This window comes from Octopus sinensis, linkage group LG17 (genome assembly GCF_006345805.1).
Source record: "Octopus sinensis linkage group LG17, ASM634580v1, whole genome shotgun sequence".
NCBI classification, from domain to species: domain Eukaryota; kingdom Metazoa; phylum Mollusca; class Cephalopoda; order Octopoda; family Octopodidae; genus Octopus; species Octopus sinensis.
This window is the reverse complement of record NC_043013.1, coordinates 56,335,339-56,347,838: the sequence shown is the minus strand read 5'-3', so window position 1 is coordinate 56,347,838 and position 12,500 is coordinate 56,335,339.

Genomic DNA, 12,500 nt, shown 5'->3' with positions numbered 1-12,500 from the left:
CACGCTCGGATGGTGTTTTTATGTGCCACCACACAGGTGCCAGACGAGGCTGGCAGACGGCCACGCTCGGATGGTGTTTTTATGTGCCACCGACACAGGTGCCAGATGAGGCTGGCAAACGGCCACGATCGGATGGTGCTTGTTACGTGCCCACAGCACGGAGGCCAGTCGATGCGGTACTGTGCGCTACGGCCACGTTCGGATGGTTTTCTTATGTGCCACGTGTCACCGGCACTGGTACCACAAAGATACAAATTCCATTGATGTTCATCTATTTTGATTTGTTTTGATTTGATTTTCACTTGCCTCAGCAGGTCTTCACAAGTGTCACAAGAAGGAAGGTATGCACAGGTGGACTGACTACGTCCCAGTAGGGGCCATGGGTTATGGCCTGACTAGTCTTGCCGGGTCTTCGGATGGTGTTTTTATGTGCCACCGACACAGGTGCTAGATGAGGCTGGCGAACGGCCACGATCGGATGGTGTTTGTCATGTGCCCACCGCACTGACTACGGCACTGATGGATTCTTGTGTGTGCCACAGGCACTGGTACCACAAGATACAAATTCCATTGATGTTCATCTATTTTGTCTATTTTGATTTGATTTTCACTTGCCTCAACCGGTCTTCACAAGTGTCACAAGAAGGAAGGAAGGTATGCACAGGTGGACTGACTAGTCTTGCCGGGTCTTCGGAAGGTGTTTTTATGTGCCACCGACACAGGTGCCAGATGAGGCTGGCGAACGGCCATGATCGGATGGTGTTTGTTACGTGCCCACAGCACGGAGGCCGGTCGATGCGGAACTGGCTACGGCCACGTTCGGATGGTTCTCATGTGTGCCACCGGCACTGGTACCACAAAGATACAGATTCCATTGATGTTCATCTATTTTGATTTGTTTTGATTTGATTTTCACTTGCCTCAACAGGTCTTCACAAGTGTCACAAGAAGGAAGGTATGCACAGGTGGACTGACTACGTCCCAGGTAGGGGCCATGGGTTATGGCCTGACTAGTCTTGCCGGGTCTTCGGATGGTGTTTTTATGTGCCACCGACACAGGTGCTAGATGAGGCTGGCGAACGGCCACGATCGGATGGTGTTTGTCATGTGCCCACAGAACGGAGGCCAGTCGATGCGGTACTGGCTACGGCCACTTTCGGATGGTTTTCTCTTGTGTGCCACCGGCACTGGTACCACAAAGATACAAATTCCATTGATGTTCATCTATTTTGATTAGTTTTGATTTGATTTTGATTTGATTTTCACTTGCCTCAACAGGCCTTTGATTTTCACTTGCCTCAACAGGCCTTTGATTTTCACTTGCCTCAACAGGCCTTCACAAGTATCACAAGGAGGAAGTATGCACAGGTGGACTGACTACGTCCCAGGTAGGGGCCATGGTTTATGGCCTGACTAGTCTTGCCGGGTCTTCGGAAGGTGTTTTTATGTGCCACCGACACAGGTGCTAGATGAGGCTGGCGAACGGCCACGACCGGATGTGTTTGTTATGTGCCCACAGCACGATGGCCAGTGATGCGGTACTGACTACACAGCCATGTTCGGATGGATTCTTGTGTGCCACCGGCACTGGTACCACAAGCGGTACTGACTACTTTTTATGTGCCACCGACACAGGTGCTAGATGAGGCTGGCGAACGGCCACGACCGGATGGTGTTTGTTATGTGCCCACAGCACGATGGCCAGTGATGCGGTACTGACTACGGCCACGATCGGATGGATTCTTGTGTGCCACCGGCACTGGTACCACAAGCGGTACTGACTACGGCCACGTTCGGATGGATTCTTGTGTGCCACCGGCACTGGTACCACAAGCGGTACTGGACTACGGCCACGTTCGGATGGATTCTTGTGTGCCACTGGCACTGGTACAACAAGGATACAAATTCCATTGATGTTCATCTATTTTGATTTGTTTTGATTTGATTTGATTTTCACTTGCCTCAGCAGGTCTTCACAAGTCGGAAGGTATGTACAGGTGGGACTGACTACGTCCCAGGTAGGGCCCACGGGTTATGACCTGACTAGTCTTGCCGGGTCTTCGGATGGTGTTTTTATGTGCCACCATGTTCCCACAGCACGGAGGCCAGTCGATGCGTGCGGTACTGGCTACGGCCACTGTTCGGATGGTTTCTTGTGTGCCACAGGCACTGGTACCACACAAAGATACAAATTCCCATTGATGTTCATCTATTTTGATTGATTTTCACTTGCCTCAGCAGGTCTTCACAAGTGTCACAAGGAGGAAGGTATGCACAGGTGGATCGACTACGTCCCAGGTAGGGGCCACGGGATATGGCCTGACTAGTCCTGCCGGGTCCTCTCATGCACAGCACACTTCCATAGGACTCGGTCTTCAGTCATTTCCTTGGTGAGACCTAAAGTTCGAAGGTCGTGCTTCATCACCTCGTCCCAGGTTTCCTGGGTCTACCTCTTCCACAGGTTCCCTCAACTGCTAGGTTGTAGCACTTTTGCACACAACTATCTTCAGCCATTCTCGTCACATGACCATAAGCGCAGCCGTCTCTCTTGCACACCACAACTGACACTTCTTAGGTTCAACTTTTCTCTCAAAGTACTTACACTCTGACGATTATGAACACTGACATTACACATCCATCGGAGCATACTGGCTTCATTTCTTGCAAGCTTACGCATATCCTCAGCTGTCACGGCCCATGTTTCACTACCATGTAGCATGGCTGTACGTACACACGCATCATATAGTCTGCCTTTTACTCTTAGCGAGAGACCTTTGTCACCAGCAGGGGTAAGAGCTCTCTAAACTTTGCCCAGGCTATTCTTACTCTAGCAGTTACACTTTCAGCACACCCACCCCCGCTACTGACTTGGTCTCCTAGGTAGCGGAAGCTATCAACTACTTCTAGTTTGTCTCCCTGGAACGTGGTAGAAGTTGGACTCTGCACATTTCCAGTGTTTATTTCTCCTGAGCATCTGCCACAGACAAAAAATTTTCTTAGTTAGCCTTCCTTTGACATTGCTGCACCTCTTATGTGTCCATAGCTTACACTTGGTGCACCTTATAGAGTTTCTACCTACACCTTTTTACAGATCGAGCAGGGCCATCTACCTGAAGTCGTTTGTGGTTGGTCCACCTTCCTACTTATTAGGACTTTGGTTTTGGCTAGGTTGATTCTAAGGCCCTTCGATTCTAATCCTTGTTTCCACACCTGAAACTTCTCCTCCAGTTCTGATAGTGACTCAGCAATTAGAGCAAGGTCATCAGCATATAGGAGCTCCCAGGGGCATCCTGTCTTAAATTCTTCCGTTATTGCCTGGAGGACTATGATAAATAGAAGGGGGCTGAGGACTGAACCTTGGTGGACCCCAACCTCTACCCGGAATTCTTCACTGTACTCGTTGCCAACCCTCACCTTACTAGCTGCGTCTCTGTACATGGCTCGCACAGCTCTCACTAACCATTCATCTATCCCTAGTTTCCTCATTGACCACCAGATAAGGGATCGGGGGACCCTGTCAAAGGCTTTCTCTAAGTCAACAAAAGCCAGGTACAAGGGCTTACCTTTGGCTAGGTATTTCTCCTGCAGCTGTCTTACCAGGAATATAGCATCAGTAGTACTTTTCCCTGGCACGAACCCAAACTGCATATCATCTAAGGTAACTCTCTCTCTAATTAACTGGGCTATAACCCTCTCCGTAACCTTCATTTCCTGATCCAACAGCTTGATGCCCCTGTAGTTATTTGTATCTAGGGCATCGCCTTTACCTTTGTAGCAGTTGACTATTATGCTGCTACACCAGTCATTGGGTATGACTCCTTCGTGTATCACCTGGTTAACTATACGGGTGACTATGCTATAGCCGACACTACCAGATATTTTGAGCATCTCTGCAGTAATTCCTGATGGGCCTGGGCTTTCCCTGTCTTCATGCTTCTAATTGCCTTAGCTACCACGGAACTATCAACTCGGATAGCTGGTCCCTCTGTTGGGTCAACATTCGGCAGACTCTCTTTATCCCATTCATTTTCCTCATTCAGCAACCTTTCATAGTGGCGTCTCCAAGCTTCTCTCTTTGCATCCTCATTTAACGCAAGTGAACCATCCTCCATGCGAACACATTTCTCTCCTACCACATCTCGATTCTCTCTCACACACTGTCTTGCAACACGAAATACCTCAAGTCTTTCATCCTCACGGCGCAGGACATTGGCAAATTTTCTTTTATCTGCTTCCCCTCTGGCTAGATAGACCTGTCTCCTAGCTTCCCTTCTGGCAGTCTGATACACTTCCCTGCTACCACCGTTCTTCCAGGCCTTCCAAGCCTGTTTCTTTTGTCTAATAGCCCTATCAACAATATTGTTCCACCACCATGTTATTTTGGGTCTTAAGGGGACTTTGCACCAGCCACAGATCTGGTCAGCGGCTTTCAGCAGGTTGTCCCTCAGAAACGTCCAGTTGTCTTCTACCCCATGTGTAGCTATACCCCCTTCCACTTCGTCAAAGGCTTCAAGTAACATATCTCTAAATCTCTGTCCATTCGCAGGGTCTTTAAGCTTCCAGACCCTTCTTCTCCATGTTGGTCGTCTTCTAGTCGCCCTCTTAGTCCTGATCCTAAAGTCACTAACTACCAGTCTATGTTGTGGGGTGCATTCTTCGCCCGGGAAGGTTTTGGCATTTATAAGCAGCCATCTTTCCCTTTTTCTGGCGATTTGGCTAGCATGCCGGCCCGATCGGTAGGTGACCAGGTGGCTTGTTGGTTTCCTGAAGTTAGTGTTGCAGATCATAAGACTATTCGCATCGCAGAACTCCAGCAGCCTGGTTCCCTCCTCGTTGCGGGAACCATAACCGTAGCCTCCATGCACGCCATGGAAGCCCCCAGCATGTCGTCCAACATGCCCATTGAAATCACCAGCCACAAAGAGAAGGTCCCTGTCGTTCGTCAATGAGGTGGTCTGCAGTAGGGTGTCATAGAAACTGTCTTTCTGTCCATCGGGTAGCCCTGGCTGAGGGGCATAGGCCGATATAATGGTTGCTAATCTATGATGAAGCACTATTCTAATCTTAAGTATTCTGTCACTTACTCTGATTACCTCAATTACTCTATCTATCCATTTCTCAGCGATAAGTATACCCACGCCACCAACCCCGTCAGTGTTCCCTGCCCAGAAAATCTTGTACCTGTGTTCCTTGCCTGCGAGGAACCTAGCAGATCCTCCTCTCCACCTTATTTCTTGCATACAACATACGTCAACACGTCTCCGTTCAAGCATCTCGACTATCTCGCCAGACCTACCTTTCAGTGTGCCAGCGTTGAGGGTGCCCACCCTGAGGGGGTGGAAGGAATTGACCCGAGAGGCCCAGGGACGGGGAGCAGTGCCGTCATGTACCTGAAAAGAAGAAGAAAACTCGCATTTGGCAGAATTCATAAGCAAAGCAATGAACTTAAGTTCAACCTGTTACACTGCACTAACATGTTTTTGCGCCGTATGGTCACCACCATATATAGAAGGGGTGGTATTGGTTTAAGGCCTTTAGGTGTTCATGGAAGAAAAGCAAAGGAAGGCAAGGTGAGATAAGGACTTCCGGTACTGGTGGTGAGATAAGGACTTCTGGTACTGGTGGTGAGATAAGGACTTCCGGTACTGGTGGTGGGGGCGGGAGGGCGGGCGCACTGCGCACTGGGAGAAGACGAGATTTAGGCGGCAGTAAGAAAGGCAAGATTTGAGATGGAAAGGTTTGCGGTCGTGTGCATAATTTTCTATGAGTGTAAGTTGGGAAAGATGGGTTAGAGAATTAAGCGACAGAAAGACCAGATTTGAGACGAGACGTTTTTTTGCGGTCCTGTGAATAAGTTTTTGTGAGCGAAAGTTTATATGCTTCAGCTAGCATTTGAGACGAAGGATAACGATAATATATGGGGGACACAATAATAAGGCTTGATGGTGATAATAATACTTGCAAAAACAATGAAAGAGGGACAGGTCGTGAACTTAAATATGACTTAGCTGATATTATTCATCATCCTGCAGTTCGTAGTTCGTGTGTTATAGCCAGGAGGAAAGCAATAATAAGGGCGGTCAAGCCTCGTGCGTAGGGTTTTATAGGGGAGGGGGAGCGGAGGTGTGGGTAGAAGCCTGTGGCAGCGAGTGAAAGTGAAATATATATATATATATATAGAGAGAGAGACAGCGATGTGCGTAGGGTTTTATAGGGGAGGGGGAACGGAGGTGTGGGTAGAAGCCTGTGGCAGCTAGTGAAAGTGAAATATATATATATATATAGAGAGAGAGAGACAGCGATAACAGAGGGAGAAAACGACACCGCAGAGAAAGAGAGAGAGAGAGAGGGAGGGAGAGAGACATGGTGATAACAGAGGGGCAAAAACGACATTGCGCACTGGGAGAAGACGAGATTTAGGCGGCAGTAAGAAAGGCAAGATTTGAGATGGAAAGGTTTGCGGTCGTGTGCATAATTTTCTATGAGTGTAAAAAATTATGCACACGACCGCAAACCTTTACAGAAATTTTATGCTGGACAACATATTCATATTCATATATTTGTATGAAATGAAATATTTACAGAGGCATGCTGCTTATGGGGGGAAGGGATCACTTTGAATTTTAATTGTACTATGTTGAGAAATCAAAGAGTGACAAGAGCCAACGTATATTTCCACATAATTCTTTTATTTTTTCTTGAGATAACGTCCATAGAGTCACTTGTAACCATGGATAGCACTATTTCATCCTCTTTACAGACGTTTTTGACTGACATAACTCAAAATTTTAAAATTTCATCTAAAATCTATTCCTTTCATTTCACCATTCTTCTGACATTGGAGGAAATGAAGGGAACAGAGATAGAGACAGGACAGAGGGTGATTTATATATTTATATCACTTAGCAAATCCAACCTACACTGGATGTGTTGTTTTCAATGACATAGTCTGTGGTGAATGTTTCTAAAATATCTTTTTTGTAGATAAGAAATCCTGAAAGGTGCCAACGCTTCGTCAAATGACTAATTTATACACAAACCACCAGTTCTTCACAACATCCCTGTTTGGCCAATGTTGTTCGCAATCAGTTTGACTGATTTTCAGCCTGGTACATTTGGTGCTTGGGTTCCTGCTGCTGATCATTCACAATATGCTGAAATCACGTGGCACAGTGGTGCCATCTGCTGGTGCAGATGAAACTTAATCAACCGATGGAATTTTGATGCTTTTAGCATTTGTCATCTACACAAGATGATTTTTTTTTTAGGACAACCACCACAACTGACAACATTATAAACAAAACATCCAAGTCTGGTCAGATGTGCTAATTTATATTCGTTTCAAAGACTGCTTCTTTTCAGCAATAGCTAATACACGCACACACACACATACACACACACACACAAGCACATGTACACACACATTCACTCACACACACAAATACACACACTCAAACAGAGACACACGGACATGTATATACATATACAGACGTTCACACATGCCCATACACACTCCCACACACACTCACACATACACACACACTTTCACATGCATATACACTCGCACTTATATGCACACACAAGCATAGACACACACCCAGGCATAAACACATGCCCACACGCACACACACATGTATGTATAACAGAGCAGATACAGACATCATTTGACATTGTATTACCCACTATTTCTATAAGCGTGTGTTTGTGCTTACATGTGTGTGCTTGTGTTTGTGTATGTGTGTGTGTCTGTGTATGTATCAATCAGTGCGTCTGCACTGTTTACACCATTAATTTGATTCCAAATTTAGGCACAAGACCAGCAATTTCAGTGGGTGGGATAAGAGGATTTTATCAACCCCAGTGTCCAATGGGTATCTATTTTATCAACCCCTGTTAGAATGAAAAGCGAAGTCGATCTCAACTCAGAATGTAAAGTCAAAAGAAATACAGCCAAGCATTTTTCCTAACACAGTAACCATTCTGATCACTTGCCACCTTATTCACACCTGTAATTTAAGGACGAAGTACACTTGTATCCAATTATGATCATCATTTGTTGTTCTAATAATCATGAGGCTTTTTTGTATCTGTTATTTGGGAGATAGGGTGGATGTGTAAGTGGTGGATGTGAAGCAGCTGTGACAGCAAGAGTCAGACTTGGCTGGGTGAAGTTCAGGGAATGTGAGGCATTGGGAAAAGTTTCTCATTAAAACGAAAGGAAAGGTCTATGGGAGTTTTGTGAGAGCAGCAATGCTGTATGGGAGTGAGACATGGTGTTTGAGGGGGGAGAGAGGTGGCAATTTTGAGATGGACTGAGAGAGCAATGGTGAAAGAAATGTGTGGGGTGAAGCTGTTTGATAAGAGGAGGACTGAGGACTTGATGGGGATGCTGGGGTTGGAGGAATCGGTGGAATGGCTGGTAAGGGTGAATGGAGTGAGGTGGTATGGGCATGTGTTGAGGAAGGACAAGGAGCATGTTCTGAAGAGGGCACTGGAGTTTGAGGTAAATGGACTGAGAAAGCGAGGTAGACTGAGGAAAATGTAGAGGGGACAGTTGGAGGGGGGGATTGGGAGAGTTGGCTTGAGAAGGGATGATGCCCAAAAGATGGTGAGATGGTGTAAGGGCGGCTGCTATGGCACTGAGGTAGATCCAGCCACCCCCGTTAATGGGGACAAAACCCTGATTCAAAATGATGGATGGATTTGTTGTTTTAATTAATTATTGCAAAGAGTAAATAAAAATAACACTGTAGCTATCTTAAATGAACAAGCGACCCAAGGGTGGGTATATGTCTTAATAACAGGGATGAGTTGTAAGTGCAGTGAACCTGAAATATGACAGCATAGTTAAGAAGTTACCTTTGCAATTAAGGTGTTTCTATGTTCAGTCCCACTGCATGACACTTGGGGCAAATATTTCCTCAGCAGAAAATTTGAATATAAGGAAACATATTTCACTGCCATGTAGCATAGCTGTTTGCAAACAGGCATCAAACAATCAGCCTTTCCCTCTGAGGGAGAGGCCCTTTGTTACCAGCAGAAGTAAGAACTTTCTGAACTTTGCCCAGCTTATTCTTATTTTCACAGCTACGCTCTTGGAGCATCCACCTCCACTACAAACTTGGTCGCCCAGATAGGGAAAGCTATCTACTATCTCTGTCTTACCCACATGGCAGTTGATGCAGTCTATTTTCTGTACATTTTCAGAGTTTATTGTACCTGTGCACCTTCCACACACAAAATCTATCTTCCCAGTTTACCTTCCTCTGATATTGTTGCACCTCTTATGTGTCCATAGCTTATACTGTTTACATCCTTTGGAGTTTCTACCTACGCCTTTCCTAAGAAGCAAGCAAGGCCGTCTATCTGAAGGGACTTGTGATTTGTCTGCCTTCCTACTTACGAAGACTGGTTTTTGCTAGGTTAACTCTAAGGTCCTTTGATTCTCACCTTAACTGAAACATCTGATAGTGATTCAGCTATAAAAACAAATGCAAACATGTATATGTATGTTTGTATGTATGTATGTATGTATGTATGTATGTATGTATGTATGTATGTGTGTATGTATGTATGTATGTATTATGTATGCTTGCATGTGTGTGTATGCATATATATATATATCCGCAGTTATGTATATACATATGTGTGTATGTGTATGTATGTATATATATATATCTATACATGCATACATATACACACATACATACATAATGGTTATCATGCTCCTAAGGTATTCAGTTCTATCTGTGATGTCAAAATTACCAGCAGTCCATGTTAGGCAGCTGAAGTGGGGTTCATTTCCAATTGTTCCGCCTGTCAGGTGTCCTCGTTTCTATTTCTTATATGCACACAGGCACATTTTTCCACATGTTCTGCAATGTATATATGTATATGTATGCACATACGTGTATGAGTGTGTGACCATGTGTTTGCATGGTTGCAAATGTGTGTGTATGTGCGTATCTCACACAGAAGTATATTGGCATGGCATTGCCAAAAGAAATTGTGAAAATCTTGAGGCTTTACTAATGAAGTCCTTTGAGATATTTGTTCTGCCTTGACATTGACATTCTCTTGTCACTGTCACAATTACAAAATGTAGTGAATCATTAATTAACCCATTGGAATATTGTAACAAGTGATCTTATTGTACATCAAAATGTAATAGAAAATACATAGGAATGAATAAACAACCTGGTAGAGCTGTGTCAATACTAGAGAGTATATACACGTGTGTGTGTGTGTGTGTGTGTGTGTGCGTGTGTGCAAGTATCTGTAACTGGCTGTATCTGTGCCGAAGGATGTGTATGTAAAAGCCCATGAAGATGTGTACGGCCCTATGTATGTCAGCTCCTAAAACTACATTGTTTCAAATAATGCAACAACTCTATGGAGAAAGAGGAAGCAGTTAGAATCGCTTTTGTGATGCTGTTAGTTAAATATATATATTTACTTAAAGATTGGCTCTGATCAGATTGCAGAATCGATACTAATATTAGATTCTGGTTTATAGCTGCCACACTCTTTCCTTTTTCTTCTATTTTTCTTACTATTTACAAGTAGTTGCAAGGCAATTACGTGTGCATGGAAATATTCTCTGACACATTCATATGAACACATATATATGTGCATACACACACACACACACACACATGCACATGCAGAAGTAGATAGGAACACATGCGCACAGACTGACACACATATACAGATAACTACACATATGCACATACACTCAGACATGCATATACACGTACACACACATTGTGTTTGCTTTACAAAACTGAAAGACATCTATTGATGTGTACTTGTGTGTATGCGTCAGTTTGTAATTATGCGTCAGTGTGTGTGTATACGCCTCAGTTTGTGTGTATGCGTCGATGTGTGTGCATGTATCAGTGTGTGTCTATGTGTCAGTGCATGTGTGTTCTCACCAGTTCTCGACATATATATATTCTCCACCAAAACAGCATCTGTCTCTCTCGCTCTCTCTCTCTCCCTCTGCAGAAACGGTGCTGACGTTCTGGCATTAGTGTGGCTGTTGTGGAATTGTGCTTAGAAAACTTTTGCCTAGTTAATGTCGGAGACATTCACTCTCCATTATGACGAGGAGTTATCTTTATGGTGTCTGAGAATGTTATTGAAACGTGGGTGGAGAAGGGAGTTGCGGACAGGTGGGAGGAACCAAATTTCGGTGTGTAAGTGCTATGCAAAGCCGAGAGACAGTCTGAGAATATATTTATTGAGAATGTTCCAAAGACTTGCTGTTGGTTCCGTAATTGTACAGGATTTAACTGCTCTGTAAATATGTGAATGTTGAAGAAAGCTAATACAACAAATGTCTACGGTGTTGCTGTTGTTATTGTTGCTGATGGTGGTGGTAATGTTGTTTAGCCCCAGTTCTGCCCTGATCATGAAGTACTATGATTAAAGGCAAGTAACGTAGACCTTCCAACGTTTTTATAGACATAGTTTATCTAGGAGTACATTAAACATCATGGCCTTTCCTTCTTTAAGGAAAGCTGAAGAAAACTTGGTTTCTATTTCTTTTACTATTGTTATTCATGCGATTATGTTGGAGCTTACATTTGTTTGTCGCACCAGTTAACCATCACCCAGTAAATCTATACAAACAGTTCACACTATAATGATCCGTCTGACTCATGTCATTATGGAAAACAAATGTAAAATGATGATAATGTGTGTGTGTGTGTGTGTGTGTAAATCTGTATCCTACTCTCATTTGCCTTCTGGAAAGTTATAGGTCAGAAAGTTCATAGCTATTCTTGTTCGTCGAAGTCTTTAGGAAATCTTCATTTCCTGGTGAAAGATTCTACAATTTTTGTATACGATGTTGTCGAATGTGTAAACAAGTTTGTAATGAGGACACAGTGTCTGGTGAATACTTCGTTGCAAGACCTCATTGTTCCTATTCTTAACTGAACCATTTTTGAAGCGAAGCTTCACAACTCATCAATTACAGAAAAACAATATAAAGGAATACAATACGTGAAAACACAACAAACATTGAATCTTTCTATGAAGTTCACTGGAATCAAATCTCTGTGAATGTGCATGTGTCTATTTGCAATAAGTTCTGATATGTATGTATATGTATATATATATATATATATATATAATAGAAATATTAAAATTACTAAGTCTCTCTAAAGGAGATTATGGCAGCGTTACTGGAAATTAATAGTTATCGCCATACTTATATGGCAGTCTTATAAATATAAGACTGCCATATAAGTATGGCGATAACTATTAATATATATATATACTCTTTACTCTCTTTTACTTGTTTCAGTCATTTGACTGTGGCCATGCTGGAGCACCACCTTTAGTCAAGCAAATCAACCCCTTATTCTTTGTAAGCCTAGTACTTATTCTATCGGTCTCTTTTGCTGAAGTGCTAAGTTATGGGGACATAAACACACCAGCATTGGTTGTCAAGCAATGTTGAGGCACAAACACAGACACACAAACATTTACAC